Source organism: Brassica napus, chromosome C3 (assembly GCF_020379485.1).
Source record: "Brassica napus cultivar Da-Ae chromosome C3, Da-Ae, whole genome shotgun sequence".
NCBI classification, from domain to species: domain Eukaryota; kingdom Viridiplantae; phylum Streptophyta; class Magnoliopsida; order Brassicales; family Brassicaceae; genus Brassica; species Brassica napus.
This window is the reverse complement of record NC_063446.1, coordinates 53308701-53315738: the sequence shown is the minus strand read 5'-3', so window position 1 is coordinate 53315738 and position 7038 is coordinate 53308701. Positions and strand designations below refer to the sequence as shown.

At 35.4% G+C, this 7038-nt stretch overlaps 1 pseudogene; it reads left to right on the top strand.

Moving 5' to 3' along the window:
* The first annotated feature begins 1729 nt into the window (after positions 1-1729).
* LOC106395357 lies at positions 1730-6586 on the top strand (annotated as a pseudogene).
* Positions 6587-7038: the final 452 nt, after the last annotated feature.

Genomic DNA, 7038 nt, shown 5'->3' with positions numbered 1-7038 from the left:
TTTAACGGATAATAAGTTGGATGTGAAAGTAGACATATAAAAAGCTTGTGACTTCTTATCAAACAGTTTCAGGTTTCCTACTCCTTCAATTGGAATTCTATCACCATTAGCAATCACTACACTCCCTAGAGCAGGTTTGACATCACTGATCAGTCTAGCATCCCTAATCATATGATGAGAAGCTCCTGAATCAATGATCAAAGGTCTAGTAACATGAGATGTACTATGAATAGAATTTAGAGCATTGACACTTATGTTACCAGAGTTCGCATTGATAGCCTTGATAAGGGCTTCAATGTCTGACTTGCGGATGAAAGCATCATCATGAGATGGCTGAGACATGGCGTGGGATGTGGATCCACCAGTGTGGGTGGTTGAGATCATGGCTCTCCCATCTTCTCCCATTCGCATGAAGCTTGGTACTAAGGTCTTTTGAGCTCTTGCTTCATGTGCTCTGGCCTGATTGTATCTATTGGTTGAAGCTGGTTTGAGGTGAGGATGGAGGATCCATCCATTGGTTTTGGAGTTGCCTAGCTTCTTGCAGTGCTCACAAGTCATAGACTTGTCTCGTCCTAGTCTTGGCTTGAAGTGTGCTTTGTTGACTGAAGCACTCTCCACCTTCTCAGCCTTGTTTGCCATAGACAGCTCCCCCTTTTCACCAAAGAGACAATCTGAGCCTAGCTCCTTTTGAAGTTAAGCACACACATCATCATAGCTTCGAAGCTCCTTAGCTCTTAATATGTGTTTAAGTACATCATTGAAGCTTGGGTTGAGTGTGAGAAGCAATCCAAAGACTTTGTCTTGTTCACGCCTCTCTTCTAGTGTACCAGGATCAGTGGTGCTTGGCCTCAGCATCTGAAGTTCAGACCACAACTGGATGTACTTCCCAAGGTGTTTAGTGAAGTTAATCTCTTCTTGTTGCAAGTTGTTGATTGCCCTCTTAACCTCAAAGATTCTGGTGAAATTTGAACTGTTGCCATACACCTTGTGTAAGGTATCCCATAGCTTCTTTGCAGTCTCACAGTGTGAGTAAGACTCCATGATAAGAGTATCAAGTGAGCCTTGCAAGATAGACTCCATGATAAGGAGTATCAAATGTAGTTAGGACCCTTCAGGGTGACTGAAATCATTACGGGCTTGTGCTGCTCCATCTCCTTTTAAGAAAACAGATTTATTATCCACTAGATAAAAGAAATCTGAAGAGAAAATAGAGAAAGTAAACCGGTGAATCAGTAGAGACAGAGTATCAGAGTAAGATTGCAGAAGAGAAATATGTCATCAAGAGCTTAAAGGCTCTGATACCATGTAAGAAAATGAAGAGTAGAGTGAAGAACAAGAGAGAGAAAGAAAGAAAAAGAGTAAAGAAGGATTTTTTTATTTCTTTAGATCTTAAAAATGTCACTACAATAGCAGAATATAATAAGCTTATTCTAGTAGCCAAACACCTTTGGCTTACTAGGGAAGCTAAAATAAAATATCAGTCTCTTTTTATTGTAGCTCCGCAGGTATTAATCATTCTGGCAGACCTTGCTTGATTTTCTTTGGCAAGCCTCGATAGCTTTAACCTCGGGCATACTTTGCTAGATAAAAGACTTCTTCTCTTTATTTCCTCGTGTCAATAACTATGACATGTATGCACGATTTCAGGGGATTGTCGTCTTTTCCTTAAAATATCGACAGGTCTAAACTTTTCAAGAAATTCTTGATTTTGCTGGGAAAGCAAGAGCATATGGAGAGCCCTCGTAGGATTTTGTTGGTCGCACTTGTTGCAACTTTCGTTGTTATTCACTTTTCTCAAGCTGAAGATCAAGAAGGTATGTATCTATATATTTTTGAGATACGTTAATAGAATTTTGGAATTCTCATAGTAGAAAATCTACCATTACCTGAACTAAAATTTGCACAATGCATGTGGTTAAAAATAAAAAGAGTACAAAACTGTCACTTTAAGTTTTAACACAGCAATCATTATCTTGGATTATTGTAAATTTTAAGGTGGACAAAATTTAGAAAAAAAAAACACTCGAATAATTAAAGTGACCATTAACTGAAGACACTATTGGATATCGTAATAGGGTTCATCAGTTTGGATTGCGGTTTACACCCGAGTGAAGCGTCACCATATATAGAGCCAGATACTGGACTATGGTTCTCATCGGACTCGGACTTCATCCAAAGTGGAAAGATTGGGAGGATCGATGCAAGTCTACCCAAGACTCTAAAGTCATACGTGACCCTTAGGTACTTTCCCGAAGGAATACGCAACTGTTATAATCTTAGTGTGAAGCAAGGGACCAATTATCTGATGAGAGTTACAGCTCTATATGGAAATTATGACGCTCTTAATACTACTCCTAAGTTTGACTTGTATGTTGGTCCTAACTTTTGGGTAACGATAGAACTAGAAAAAAGAATAAGCGGTCAAACCGAGGAGATCATCTATATCCCAAGATCAAATTCCTTGGATTTGTGTCTTGTTAAGACAGGACCGACCACGCCAATGATTTCATCCTTGGAACTAAGGCCGCTAGCAAATAATCTTTACATTACTGAATCTGGCTCACTGAAGGGTTTCAAGCGATACTATCTTACCAGTTCAGATACCATTCTATCGTAAGTCGCTTTAAAATAATCTTAATCTTTTTGCTCATTTGCGTTTATGTGGTTAATATGTAATAATACAATATTGTTTTTGAATGATAGGTACCCAAATGACGTCAGCGACAGAATATGGGAACCAAAATTTGATCCAGAATGGAAGCATATTTCTACCACTCTAGAAGCAAACAACTCCAATGGTTTTCTTGTACCACAGAATGTACTCAAGACCGCCGCTATACCTGCCAATGCTACTGCACGCTTTAATATTACGGAGGAGCTTGATTTCCCAGACGACGAAATTTACTTGTATCTCCATTTCTCTGAGGTCCAATCATTACAGATCAATGAATCTCGAGAATTTGATATTTTTTGGAACGGCCAACAGTTTGATAAAACGATAAGCCCTAAATATCTGAGGACCACGACAATTAAGTCCACAACCCCAGTTACTTGCAAAGGAGGAATATGCAACTTAGAGTTGATAAGAACTAAAAACTCTACCCTCCCACCTCTTCTCAATGCCATTGAACTTTACGCCGTCGTCAAATTCCACCAACTGGAAACAAATGAAAATGATGGTAAGCTTACTACTCCGGCAAGCTTCCATATATATGCATTCACACATTTATATAGATATAAAACTTTTGAAAGCATAGCTAATGCTAAATACAACATATATATTAATTGTTTTACTATCGACAGTTTTAGCTATCCGAAAAATCAAAGCCATATATGGATTAAATAGAATCACATGGCAAGGAGATCCATGTGTCCCCCAAAAGTTTTTATGGGATGATCTAAATTGCAACAGCACAGATACATCTACACCACCAAGAATCGCTTATTTGTGAGATCTTTGTATAGCACAACATTTTAGAATTGCAAGAAAACATTTTTTATCTTACATTAATCTTTCTTCTTCTTTTGTAAACAGGAATCTGACTTCTAGCGGGTTGATAGGAACCATAGCAGCTGCAATCCAAAATCTTACCCATCTTGAAAAGTTGTAAGTATGATCATTTTTACTTAATTGACAAGAAGTTCATAAATGTCAGTGACTTGACTCTTACAAACTACAGGGACTTGTCAAATAACAATCTGACTGGAGAAATTCCCGGATTTCTGGCTGATATGAAGTCTTTAAAGCTCATGTAAGTTTTTGTTAAAATGCTCATGTAGGTTTCTACGGACATACGTGATTAGTAATAGTATTTTTGGGGATCATGCTCACCTATATGCATATTCTCTTTTTTAACAGAAACTTGAGCAAGAACAATCTGATTGGTTTCATCCCACAATCCCTGCTTGATAAAGAAAAGGAAGGGCTACAGTTATTGTAAGAAGGAACTCCACACACACACATTTCCTTTTGAATCTTTCATCACATGCATTCAGAATTCTAACGGTTAATCATTTTTTGGGGGTAGTGTTGATGGAGGCAATCGTTGTTTATCTGGTTCATGTATCACAGAGAAAAAAATTCCAGTAAAAACTACTGCAATTGTTTCTTCGGCTACTGTCATGGTCATTATAGTGGTTCTAGTTCTCATTTTTGTGTTTAAGAAGAAAAAATCATCAAATTCAGAAGGTAGTTGCCAAAACTCATTTCATGATATTTATAATATTCTTGTTCTAAATGTTGGTTTCTACAGCTCTACCACCATCATCAATTAAGCCGAGTACAAACGTTACATTCACTAATATATCTGAAATATCGATCAAGATGAAAAGGAAAAAATTTACTTACTCAGAGGTGATGGAAATGACAAACAACTTGGAAAGACCACTTGGTGAAGGAGGGTTTGGCATTGTTTATCATGGTGTTATAAATGGCTCACAACAGGTAGCCGTCAAACTACTTTCCCAATCATCAACACAAGGCTATAAAGAGTTCAAGGCAGAGGTAAGAAATTGTCGTAAGTTTCATAATGTTAAACCGATGTGTTATATTTATTCTTTCATTGCTGTACAGGTCGAACTTTTGTTGAGAGTTCACCACATAAACTTAGTAAGCCTTGTCGGATGTTGCGACGAACGAGATCATTTGGCTCTCATATATGAATACATGTCCAACGGAGACTTAAAAGATCATTTGTCAGGTGAAAAATTATAATATATAAATAGCTTAAGCATTTTTCTTAGCCAAATTATACGGAAAATAACATGTTAGCTGATTTCACAATATGTTATAGGAAAACACGGTAGCTCTGTTCTGAAGTGGAGTACTCGACTATAAATAGCCATCGATGCTGCACTAGGTTCTAACTACCTCATAATAATGTCATTCACTTGTCGTTTTAATTACATAACATTTCATGTTATCAATGGACATAAATATTCAAATATAAATAGTATAGAGTTCTAAATTTTACTTAAATATAATGAACCATTATATTTCTCCTCTTTTACATTGAAATACTCTATTCTAGTTTGATATAATGACGAAGGTAACATCTTTCAATCTCGAATATTTGAATATTTTACTACATTATTCATATATTTTAATAATGAGTTTTAGAGATCATACACAAGTTAAAAAGGGAATGTACAATGTTTATAGGACTAGAATACTTACATAATGGATGTCGGCCATCGATGGTGCATAGGGATGTCAAAAGTACAAATATATTGTTGGATGAGAGATTCTCTGCCAAACTTGCGGATTTTGGACTTTCCAGATCTTTCCAACTCGGAGATGAGTATCATGTTTCGACTGCTGTTGCTGGTACCCCTGGATATCTTGATCCCGAGTAAGTATTTTTATTTATTCTACCTAAAGTACAACTTTTTATATATGTACAACCCTGATGTGTCAAAACAAAGTTTGAAATAATAATGCACACCAATGTAAACTTTGTGAGAATGTTCATCTTCATCTTTAAATAAATACACATGTACCTTACTCTCTCTCTTTTGCCTTGCTAGATATTACAGAACGGGTCGATTGGCGGAAATGAGTGATGTTTATAGTTTTGGAATTTTATTATTGGAGATAATCACAAACCAACGCGTGCTTGACCAAACTCGTGAAAAGTCACACATAGGAGAATGGACAGCATTTATGCTTAATAGAGGAGATATTACTGGAATCATGGATCTTAACCTTCATGGTGATTACAGCTCTCATTCTGCCTGGAGAGCTCTTGAGTTGGCTATGTTGTGTGCAAACCCTTCTTCAGAAAAAACGACCAAACATGTCCCAAGTTGCTATCGAGTTAAAAGAGTGTCTTACTTCTGAAATCTCGATAAAAAGTAACGATCAAGACATGGACTCTCAAAGTTCCCCTGAAGTAAGTATGAGCTGTGACACCAAGGATTTGCCTAGTGCAAGGTAGTATTTGCAAAGAATCATTGTTTGTGTTGCTGGTATTTCGTTTTTTTTTTTTTTTTTGGAGTGACATCGTAAAGAAAAAATGAGAGGAAATATATAACACTCTTTTGATCTCGTGTAATTGAATATATTGTCATAATTTATTCTTTTTCACACTTATTAAGCTACTTCTTCGGAACAAAAACCAGATCCGCCAATGAGAGGCGTGCTTAATTTACATTTAAAAAGACCATTGCCTCAGGCCCCCAAGAGATAATACGAATTATAGGGTCTCATTTTCATGAAATATTGTGTATCATACTGATTATAGATATACAACATTAAATTATATTTGTCCTTGTCCCAAGTTTGACACCCTAAGTTAATTTTAGTTTTATTTGTTTTCCAAATAAGATTTTGGACACCCTAAGTTAATTTTAGTTTTATTTGTTTTCCAAATAAGATTTTAGGAAAACAAAATCTTTGTTTATCTCGTCAAGTTTCCAAATCAAAAATATGTATCTCCAAACATGAAATTTAAATATATAAATAAATAAAAAATACAAATGTCAGTTAATTTTAAATATATTCTCTATTCAATTTGAAAATTACGGATTTAAATATACTTTCTACAATTCTGTCATTTTCTTTTTCTCTCACCGGCATCAAAATTATGTTTGAAAACATAAAAAGATAAAAAAAAATCAATTATGATTTTGTTAGGAACCTAATAAAAAAAATTATTTAAAAACTAAATTATGAAAGTCTAGTGAAATATATATATTTTGTGAACTGAAGCTAAAGTGAAAGAGTTTAATAAGAAGAATACATACATTTTTATTTTTATTTTTATTTTTTTTTCTCATTTCAAAATTATATTACAATATTTGAAAATACATATATAGAAAAAGGCCCCATTTTCTTCATTCGCCTTAGGCCCCTCGGCACTGCCGCCAATGACGATGACAACTTAAGAAACTGATGCAACAATTCCCACTTTAAATTTGTTCTCGGAGGCTTTTGTGCATGATAAATTAACAAGCACGCATACATACATTACTAGGAAAATCACAAAACATGTTTGTGAATATCAGGTTTTTTTTTTACAAAACTTTAGACCATTAGCA